Here is an 11,942-nt window from a genome sequence, read left to right as displayed (position 1 = left end):
CCACACCTTCAAGAATATGACACCATCTCACACCACACCTACAAGAATATGACACCATCTCACACCACACCTACAAGAATATGACACCATCTCACACCACACCTACAAGAATATGACACCATCTCACACCACACCTACAAGAATATGACACCATCTCACACCAAACCTTCAAGAATATGACACCATCTCACACCACACATACAAGAATGACACCATCTCACACCACACCTACAAGAATATGACACCATCTCACACCACACCTACAAGAATATGACACCATCTCACACCACACCTTCAAGAATATGACACCATCTCACACCACACCTACAAGAATATGACACCATCTCACATAAGAACATAATAAAGGAGGAACACTGCAGCAGGCCTGTTGGCCCATACTAGGCAGGTCCTTCACAATCCATTCCACTAACAAAATATTTTCCCAACCCAATTTTCAACGCTACCCAGCAATAAGCTTTGGTAATTCTATTTATTCTTGTGTAAGTCCCGCTCAAATCTAACCCCTCTCATCATGTATTGATCACCTCAATTTGATACTAACCAAGGTTTTAGCTTCAATAACCCTACTAGGCAGACTGTTCCACTCTTCAACTACCCTATTTCCAAACCAATACTTTCCTATATCCTTTCTAAATCTAAACTTGTCTAATTTGAATCCCTTATTGCGGATTCTCTCTTGGAGAGATATCCTCAAGACCTTATTTATATCCCCTATGTTAATACCCATCTTCCACTTACACACTTCCATCATGTCTCCCCACATTCTTCAATATAACACCATCTCACACCACACCTACAAGAATATGACACCATCTCACACCACACCTTCAAGAATATGACACCATCTCACACCACACCTTCAAGAATATGACACCATCTCACACCACAACTTCAAGAATATGACACCATCTCACACCACACCTTCAAGAATATGACACCATCTCACACCACACCTTCAAGATTATGACACCAGCGCACACACGCACTACTCATTGAAGTAATGAGTCGTAAATAATAATAAACTAAGACATCACCACACCTGCAGCCTTACAATATTTACAGGTTGTAAATTACAGGTGTTTCAGGGGTACATTTGTTATCACAGGTAAAAGCAAATACTAACGCCATATCACTAACGACTCAGATGACACTGAGGTAACGTAACTAACGTATGAAAGCATCAACATTTATTTTACTTACATAAATAGGGCAGAACCATTTATAAAGAACAAAATGGCACAATACCGTGACTGGAACAATAAACAAATAACCCGCACACAGGTGAGAAAGGCTGATGACGACTTTTTGGTCCGACTTACACCATTTTTAACTGGACCTTTTCAGGGTTTCATTCAGTTACCAGAGTATTTTGCTCTAGTCTTTTCTCTCTTGATTAATTATGAAATTTCCTTGAATTGTTTATAAGCTAAGAGTTGTTAAGACTCCTCTGAGTCAGCTCCCTCATATTTCTCTCTCTCTCTCTCTCTCTCTCTCTCTCTCTCTCTCTCTCTCTCTCTCTCTCTCATTTAGTGTTAAAGTTCCCCATGCAGTTATATTCAGATGTATTATGCTTAGCACTGCCTAATCATTAATAAGATAAGTTTTTATTCGGATTTTTAACACCGAGGGTTAAAAATGGCATTGATAATATCAGTTGTGTCAGTGATACTAGCGACAATGCCAATGCTATTATCAGTAGTATCAATGCTATTATCAGTAATATCAATGCTATTATCAGTAGTGCTGTTAATAATAATAATGCCTATATTACGAGAGGTAAAATATGCAACTTATTTTCTATTAATTAATATTATTTTTCCCCGTATGTTATAGTTCCGTGTTATATCGTTTATCTATGGGATAAATCCTGTTTACAATACAGTAGTGTATTATTTTAGGTTAAAGAGATAGGAAAATAAAATGTTGAAATAAAAGATAATATTACTTGTTTTCTTTATCCAATTGTTACACACAAAAAAAAAAACACGAAAATGTTTGTCACTGTTCACCATACCACACGACCTATATAGTGATTAATAATAATAATAATAATAATAATAATAATAATAATAATAATAATAATAATAATAATAATATCTTCATTTCTACATGTACAAGGTATACAGACCATAGCTGACATCAATAACATACTATTATATAGAAAACCGCTTGTTGTGCAGAGCATTTCGGGTAAATTAGGTCAGTTTTGTCCCAGGATGCGACCCACACCAGTCCACTAACACCCAGGTACCCATTTTACTGATGGGTGAACATAGACAACAGGTGTAAGGAAACACGTCCAATGTTTCCGCCCCTTCGCCGGGAATCGAACCCGGATCCTCATCGTGTGAAGGGTACGTGTGGGGCATCGTGGCCCCGATGCCCCACACTTTCCCTCCCACATAACCCTCTTTTCCTGTACCATCCCTCCTTGACTAGTAAGAGATGTGGCTAGTTGGTTAAGGCTTCATATCATTATTCACCACCAGTCAAGAATACTTTAATCCTTAATAACAGATTAAAATAAACTCGAAGTGTGTATACACTGAGAGAATTCATCTCTCGGTTATTATATTTTCGGATATTGTTACACAGAAGAATTGTAGTTGTGTAGCCACATTAAGAGAAGAGTATAAACATGCTATAGCTATTCTTGTCAAGGCTCCAGGTCTCCAGGTGTGCTTCCGTCTCCAGGTGTGTCCTCCGTCTCCGGGTGTGTCCTCCGTCTCCAGGTGTGTCATCCGTCTCCAGGTGTATCCTCCGTCTCCAGGTGTGTCATCCGTCTCCAGGTGTGTCATCTGTCTCCAGGTGTGTCATCTGTCTGCAGGTGTGTCATCCGTCTCCAGGTGTGTCATCCGTCTCCAGGTGTGTCATCCGTCTCCAGGTATGTCATCTGTCTCCAGGTGTGTCATCCGTCTCCAGGTGTGTCATCCGTCTCCAGGTGTGTCATCCGTCTCCAGGTGTGTCATCCGTCTCCAGGTATGTCATCCGTCTCCAGGTGCGTCATACGTCTCCAGGTGTGTCATCCGTCTCCAGGTGTGTCATCCGTCTCCAGGTGTATCATACGTCTCCAGGTGTATCATCCGTCTCCAGGTGTGTCCTTTATCTGCAGGTGTCTTACAGAAAAAGCCTCTATGATCGACCAAATTTTCAACTCGGGTGTACTACCGCAACTAAGGCAAGATAAATGCAAGTATTCACGTGTTCAGATTCCCTGTGATTGATGTTACACAACCCATTTCCGAATTCCATTTCCACACTTAACATCATTCCAAGATTCTTGGAATGGGTCTACTGACTTTCAAAAGCTTCTTCTGTTTGGCTTCAATCATTTAACATTGATGTATGTTGCTTAGACATTGAAGGAGAGAGTAATTAAAGTGTATAGTTGCACATTTGACATTTTTGTCAGTATTGCACGGTAAAATATACGTGAGTATATATCTCTTTGAAGCGGCGTAGTACTCATCTAATTGTGCTACCATAATTGCGATTCTCAGCTCTTGGACCCGCTTCTCTTCTGGCCGCTACTCTTTTCACTTTCCAGGGTGCGTGAACTCTGTCATACCTACACCTCAAGGGAGGTTCCTTGACACTGGTGAGGGGCTCTTGATCTAGGGAATTGGATCTGTGCTCCAGTTCCCTGAATTGAGCTTGAATACCTTCCATCCCCCCCACATGCGCTGTATAATCCTACGGGTTTAGCGCTCCCCCATAATTAAGTCTGTCAAACCTATTCTTAAATCTCTGTATGAATGGACCTGAGATAAGATGTACAATAATGTCTCCATACCATACTAAAAGCTTCTTTTAAGTATATAGGAAACTGCAAGAACAAACTGACTTTCGAGAAAGACACTGCAAATGATTGAATCAAGCCGGATTAGAAGCTCAGTAGTAGAATAGCGCACAAATAACCCGCACATAGAAAAGAGGAGCTTACGACGATGTTTCGGTCCGACTTGGTCCAAGTCGGACCGAAACGTCGTCGTAAGCTCCTCTCTTCTATGTGTGGGTTATTTATGCATCGTTCCAGTCACGGTATTGTGCCTTTTTTTTGTTATTTAGTAGAATAGTGTCTTCTGTATCCAAACTGATGTGAGGATATTCAATTCTCTCCAAGTTCCACACTAGTCTATTAATTAAACATTCTTCTAATTTACAAATGAAACTAATAAGAACTCGGGGGTCTATACTGGGAGGGATCCTGGCCCAACATATCTGGTTTTCAAAAATTAAAGACTATCATAGACTTCAACTGTATGAGCACCACTCCAGAGAGTGACCCCTCAAGGGAGGTTCCTTGACGCTGGTGAGGGGCTCTTGATCTATGGAATTGGATCTGTGCTTCAGTTCCCTGAATTGAGCCTGAATACCTTCGACAAGTGTGACCATGGTGTAATAGCACACAAAATGCGGGATAAAGGAATAACGGGAAAAGTTGGTAGATGGATCTACAACTTCCTGACAAATAAAACACAAAGAGTAATAGTAAACAAAGTCCCAGGCAGCCACGGTAAAAAGCTATGTTCCACAAGGCACAGTACTCGCTCCCATTCTATTCCTCATCACCATTTCTGACATAGACAGAGATGTAACCCATAGCTCCGTGTCTTCCTTTGCGGATGACACCTGGATCACCATGACAGTGACCTCCATCGAAGACACCGCGAGACTCCAAGCGGACATCAACCAAATCTTCGAATGGGCCACTCAAAACATTATGAAGTTCAACGAGGAGAAATTTCAACTACTCAGATATGGAAAACTTGAAGAAATTAAAAATGTGTCAGGGTATACCACAAATTCTAACCATACAATAGAGCGGAAAAGTAGTGTGAAGGACCTGGGAATGATAATGTCAGAGGATCTCGCCTTCAAAGACCACAACAATGTATCTACCTTATCCGCTAGGAAAATGATAGGATGGATAATGAGAACCTTCAAAACTAGGGACGCTAAGCCCATGATGATTCTCTTCAAATCGCTTGTGCTCTCTAGGCTGGATTATTATTATAATCAAGGGGGAAGCGCTAAACCCGGAGGATTATACAGCGCCTGGGGGGGGGATGTGGAAGGCATTCAGGCTTAATTCGGGGAACTGGAGCACAGATCCAATTCCCTAAATCAAGAGCCCCTCACCAACATCAAGGAATCTTCCTTGAGGGGCTCTAGGCTGGAATACTGCTGTACACTAACGGCCCCCTTCAAGGCTGGCGACATTGCAGACCTGGAGAGTGTACAAAGAACTTTCACGGCACACGTAAGTGTAATAAGGCACCTAAACTACTGGGAACGGTTGAAGGCCCTTGATCTGTATTCCCTCGAACGCAGGTGAGAGAGATACATGATAATATACACTTGGAAGGTCCTGGAGGGATTGGTACCAAACCTGCACACGAAAATCACTCCATGTGAAAGCAAAAGACTAGGCAGGAGATGCAACTTTCCCCCAATGAAAACCAGGGGTGTCACGACTACACTGAGAGACAACACAATAAATGTCTGGGGCCCAAGACTGTTCAATTGCCTCCCAGCATACATAAGGGGGATTACCAATAGACCCCTGGCTGTCTTCAAGAAGGCACTGGACAGGCACCTAAAGTCAGTACCTGACCAATTGGGCTGTGGTTCGTACGTCAGCTTGCATGTGGCCAGCAGTAACAGCCTGGTTGATCAGACCCTGATCCACCATGAGGCCTGGTCTTAGACCGGGCCGCAGGGGCGTTGACCCCCGAAACCCTTTCCAGGTAAACTCCAGGTAAACCCCCTCCCTCCACATGCGCTCTATAATCCTACGGATTTAGCGCTCCCCCCATGATTATAATAGTATAATAATAATAATAATCCAGAGGGAGAGAATGAAAGACTGAGGCATGCTGTATTCTTTCTTCAGGATGTGTTCTTCCAGAGCAGCCACAAGCCCTTCATGTACATGTGCATGTGGGGGACGGGGTGATTATCCGGGAGATCTCAGGGCTAGGCACAACTTCAACCCCAAGAATCAGGGCCCTGTTAATCTACTGTGATACAGTTGAGAACCCTTCAGGAATTTTCAGGTTGGGCATCTCATCATGGTAATGTATTCCAATTATTATTATTTTTTTTTATTAACACACTGGCCGATTCCCACCAAGGCAGGGTGGCCCGAAAAATAAAAACTTTCACCATCATTCACTCCATCACTGTCTTGCCAGAAGGGTGCTTTACACTGCAGTTTTTAAACTGCAACATTAACACCCCTCCTTCAGAGTGCAGGCACTGTACTTCCCATCTCCAGGACTCAAGTCCGGCCTGCCGGTTTCCCTGAATCCCTTCATAAATGTTACTTTGCTCACACTCCAACAGCACGTCAAGCATTAAAAACCATTTGTCTCCATTCACTCCTATCAAACACGCTCACGCATGCCTGCTGGAAGTCCAAGCCCCTCGCACACAAAACCTCCTTTACCCCCTCCCTCCAACCTTTCCTAGGCCAACCCCTACCCTGCCTTCCTTCCACTACAGACTGATACACTCTTGAAGTCATTCTGTTTCGCTCCATTCTCTCTACATGTCCGAACCACCTCAACAACCCTTCCTCTGCCCTCTGGACAACAGTTTTGGTAATCCCGCACCTCCTCCTAACTTCCAAACTACGAATTCTCTGCATTATATTCACACCACACATTGCCCTCAGACATGACATCTCCACTGCCTCCAGCCTTCTCCTCGCTGCAACATTCATCACCCATGCTTCACACCCATATAAGAGCGTTGGTAAAACTATACTCTCATACATTCCCCTCTTTGCCTCCAAAGACAAAGTTCTTTGTCTCCACAGACTCCTGAGTGCACCGATCACCCTTTTCCCCTCATCAATTCTATGATTCACCTCATCTTTCATAGACCCATCCGCTGACACGTCCACTCCCAAATATCTGAATACATTCACCTCCTCCATGCTCTCTCCCTCCAATCTGATATCCAATCTTTCATCACCTAATCTTTTTGTTATCCTCAAAACCTTACTTTTTCCTGTATTCACTTTTAATTTTCTTCTTTTGCATACCCTACCAAATTCATCCACCAACCTCTGCAACTTCTCTGCAGAATCTCCCAAAAGCACAGTGTCATCAGCAAAGAGTAACTGTGACAACTCCCACTTTATGTGTGATTCTTTATCTTTTAACTCCACGCCTCTTGCCAAGACCCTCGCATTTACTTCTCTTACAACCCCATCTATAAATATATTAAACAACCACGATGACATCACACATCCTTGTCTAAGGCCTACTTTTACTGGGAAATAATCTCCCTCTTTCCTACATACTCTAACTTGAGCCTCACTATCCTCGTACAAACTCTTCACTGCTTTCAGTAACCTACCTCCTACACCATACACCTGCAACATCTGCCACATTGCCCCCCTAGCCACCCTGTCATATGCCTTTTCCAAATCCATAAATGCCACAAAAACCTCTTTAGCCTTATCTAAATACTGTTCACTTATATGTTTCACTGTAAACACCTGGTCCACACACCCCCTTCTATTCCTAAAGCCTCCTTGTTCATCTGCTATCCTATTCTCTGTCTTACTCTTAATTCTTTCAATAATAACTCTACCATACACTTTACCAGGTATACTCAACAGACTTATTCCCCTATAATTTTTGCACTCTCTTTTGTCCCCTTTGCCTTTATACAAAGGAACTATGCATGCTCTCTGCCAATCCCTAGGTACCTTACCCTCTTCCATACATTTATTAAATAATTGCACCAACCACTTCAAAACTATATCCCCACCTGCTTTTAACATTTCTATCTTTATCCCATCAATCCCGGCTGCTTTACCCCCTTTCATTTTACGTACTGCCTCACGAACTTCACCCACACTCACAACTGGCTCTTCCTCACTCCTACAAGATGTTATTCCTCCTTGCCCTTTACACGAAATCACAGCTTCCCTATCTTCATCAACATTTAACAATTCCTCAAAATATTCCTTCCATCTTCCCAATACCTCTAACTCTCCTCTCCTATTTTTAACTGACAAATCCATTTGTTCTCTAGGCTTCCTTAACTTGTTAATCTCACTCCAAAACTTTTTCTTATTTTCAACAAAATTTGTTGATAACCTCTCACCCACTCTCTCATTTGCTCTCTTTTTACATTGCTTCACCACTCTCTTAACCTCTCTCTTTTTCTCCATATACTCTTCCCTCCTTGCATCACTTCTACTTCGTAAAAACTTATTATGTATTATTATAATCATGGTAGCATGCTAAACCAGTAAGTCATACAGCACCGAGATATGGGAGGCACTCAGGTACGATCCATAGAAAGGGAAGGTATCTCAGTTTTTTTATCAAGAGCCTTGAAAGGTCCTACCATTTAATACTCACTATTCCATACTTCTCTCATGCCCTTCAGCCCTAGAAGGAACCCCCCCCTCCCCCACTAACAGGCATCAAAGCACCTTCCTCGATAAGCTTCATAACAATAGTAATTGTAATATATTATTTTTATAATCAAAACTAAGTGCTAAATCCATCAGGGTCATGCAACACTGTTAATTGTAATGTAATAATAATAACATACTGTTTAGTGTTTAATTATTTCTAGAAAAAATGGCCAGGGATCCTTTTCTTAATTGAATTTATCAAATTATTTTCCTTTCTTGTTTCTTATAGTCCAGCAAAAAACATTTACATAAGGATTGAGCAATGATGAACCTGCACTGATAAATGTGTTGACATTGTTCAACCTTCAGTATAAAATGGATACCTGGGTGTTAGTCAACTGGTGTGGGTCTTTTCCTGGGACAAAACTGACCTAATTTGCCCAAAATGCTTAGCATAACAAGCAGCTTTCTATATAGTAGTGTCATTGATGTCAGCTAGGCCTGTATACCTTGTACATGTACTTGTAGAAATAAAGATATTATTATATTATCTGGTGATGCTGAATGTAAACTTCAAGAATTGTTGGTAGGGTATGTGAACAGCTATGTGGTGCTGATCAACCAGTATAGTACTTGTTACTTCTGTTGCCTCCCCTCTTCGGTCACTTCTCAACCAGACACTTCCTCCAAGACACCCTGTCAGCATTCTGAAGTAGCCCATCTATGCACTTGCTGCACCATTTTGCCTAACTTCAAGCTGTGACTCATTAATAACCATAACAGAGTTTTTCAAACAAGGTATTGAGAGTGCAAGGGAGGATCCAAGTAGACTTTATGTGCTTACTATAAAATCCAAGTTTCAGGAATTTTGACAAGAAAATGTAGTACAGGTTTATGTACCCAAGAATGCCCTTCATCAAGAAAAACTACTGGGGATTACAACTCCTTTAGACAAGCTCAAAAGGCAAGTATGCTCAAGATACACACATGATTCATAGATTAAAGATTGTATTTCTACATGATACCATGTTTGTACAGAGGTGGGTGACATTTAAGTGTGCATGCAGAAAGCCCCTTTGTATGAAGAGCATTTTGGGCAAACTTAAGCTTGTCTTAATACTAATAAGGTAATAATTAATTGATTGCTCGTATATATGGTCTCAAAGTGGTTGTAACAATAAATTGAGGAATTACAATGAACACTTACCGAGTTTATAACCATTTTGAGGATTACAGATTGGCGTAAGATTACAGGTAATGAGGATTCTGGCATATGAGCATATCTTGAATACATTTAATATATTTAATGGTTGTGAGCATAAAAATGAAGTTTACATATAAAGCAAAGTCCTAGTTCCTGGAATGCTTTGTGCCCACTCCTCAACAACCTTCAGAATACTTATACAGTTTTAAAGTAGAGTAGTACTGTACTGTACTAGAGCCTTAGCTATTCAGCACATTTAACATTAAAGCTTGCTAATATCATAAGTCACTACTGTCATTACCAATTTTCATCTTTTACAAAACTACTAATACCAGTACTCCTTGAAGGAATGGAATGGGAAAGGGGTGCCATGATGCCAGTGAATGGCTGTTTGCCCAGGGAACTAGAGCTACCCTCCCCTTTCTCAGATCAATCCTGATTACTTCCCAATACTCAGCTTCTGTATGATATCCCTACAGGTTTAGTGCCTTGCATGAAAAATAATAATAATAATGCAAATTTAGTATTGTCACTAATTTACAGTCATGTTACAGATATAATCACAATCACAAGAAAGTTAAATAGTTGCAGTCCCAACCATATCCATAATTCCACTAAGTCATAGTCAGTAAGTCACAATAAAAAAAAGGCTTAAGAATGGGTAGGGGATGTGTAGACCAAGTGAACAATATTTATATAAAGGTAGGGAAGTTTTCATTGCATTTATAGATTTAGAAAAGTCATATGGTAGGGTGAATAGGGAAGCAATATGGCAGGTGTTGCAGGTGTATGGAATAGGTAGTAAGTTATTAAATGCTGTAAAGAGTTTTTATGAGGATAGTGAGGCTCAGGTTAGGGTGTGTAGGAGAGAGGGAGACTACTTTCCAGTAAAAGTAGGTCTTAGACAGGAATGTGTAACATCACCATGGTTGTTTAGTATATAGGTGGAGTTGTAAAAGAAGTAAATTCCAGGGTGTTGAGGAGAGGGATGGGATTAAATTATGGGGACTCAAATACAAAATGGGAGTTGAGTTACTTTTTGCTGATGATACTGTGCTTTTGGGATATTCTAAAGAGAAGTTGCAAAGGTTAGTGGATGAGTTTGGGAGGGTGTGTAAAGGAAGAAAGTTGAAAGTGAACATAGATAAGAGTAAGGTGATGAGGGTATTAAACAAGTTAGGTAAAGAAAAACTGGATATCACATTGGAGGGAGTGAATGTGTTCAGATATTTGGGAGTAGACTTGTCAGGAGATGGGTTTATGAAGGATGAAGTTAACCATAGAATTGATGAAGAAAAAAAGGCGAGTGGTGTGTTGTGGCATCTGTGGAGACAAAAAAAAAAAAAATGTTATCTGTGGAGCCAAAAAAGAGAATGTACAAGAGTATAGTGGTACCAACACTCTTATATGGGTGTAAAGCATGGGTTGTAAATGCTGCACCAAGGAGGAGGCTGGAGGCAGTGGAGATGTCATATCTAAGTGCAATGTGTGGTGTAAATATTATGCAGAAAGTTCATAGTGTGGAAATTAGTTGAATGTGTGGAGTTACTAAAAGTATTATTCAGAGGGCTGAAGAGGGGTTGTTGAGGTGGTTAGGTCATTTAGACAGGGTGGAGCAAAAATAAAATGAGTGTGTTGAAATCTGTAGTAGAGAGGAGAGGTATGGGTCGTCCTAGGAAAGAATAGATGGGGTAAAAGAGGTTTTGTGTACAAGGGGCTTAGGCATGCAGCAGGCATGTACGAGCATGTTATGAGTGGAGACAAATAGTTTTTGGGACCTGACGAACTTTTGGAGTGTGAGCAGGATAATATTTTGCAAAGGGATTCTGGGAGACTGGCTAGCTGGACCAGTCCTGGAGGTGGGAATTACAGTGCTTGCACTTTAAAGGAGGGGTTTGGGATATTGGCTGTTTGGAGTGCCTCTGCAAAGACAGTGATGTTTAAATGATAGTGAAAGTGTTTCTTTTTTGGATCATCCTACCTTGGTGGGAGATGGTAGTGTTAAAAAAAAATTGTCAGGAGAAATCTCTGCTGTTTAAGGAAATTGATTATTTTTGAACATGCTGAACATCCCCCATTTACATTTATGGAAGAGCTCTAAACTCCCAGAAGTCATAGTGCTTGGTGATTTAAATAGGAGGCAGTCAGGTTCAGTCCAAGGAAGCAACAGACTGATCTAATTCCCCAGATCAAGAGTCCCTCACCAGTATATGAAAGAACCTCCTTTGAGTGTTATAGAAGTAAAAAATGGGTTGCTGGGATCTTAAGTTTCCCTACAGGTTTTACACTCCCCCATGATGATAATGGGATCTTAATGAGGCACTCAGGAACTTA

General features: G+C 41.1%; 1 protein-coding gene across 5 annotated transcripts in view; it reads left to right on the top strand.

Moving 5' to 3' along the window:
- The window catches only part of LOC128696334 (uncharacterized), a 20,797-nt gene extending 18,837 nt beyond the window's left edge, over positions 1–1,960 (top strand). For all 5 annotated transcript variants that reach the window (XM_070092353.1, XM_070092350.1, XM_070092351.1 and 2 more), the window contains exon 4: positions 1–1,960. This exon is cut by the window's left edge and continues 1,454 nt beyond it. The gene's annotated coding sequence lies outside the window, so the exon portion shown is untranslated.
- Positions 1,961–11,942: the final 9,982 nt, after the last annotated feature.

Source organism: Cherax quadricarinatus, chromosome 39 (genome assembly GCF_038502225.1).
Source record: "Cherax quadricarinatus isolate ZL_2023a chromosome 39, ASM3850222v1, whole genome shotgun sequence".
Classification (NCBI taxonomy): domain Eukaryota; kingdom Metazoa; phylum Arthropoda; class Malacostraca; order Decapoda; family Parastacidae; genus Cherax; species Cherax quadricarinatus.
Note: the sequence above shows the minus strand (reverse complement) of the source record. Positions and strands in the feature narration are given on the sequence as shown.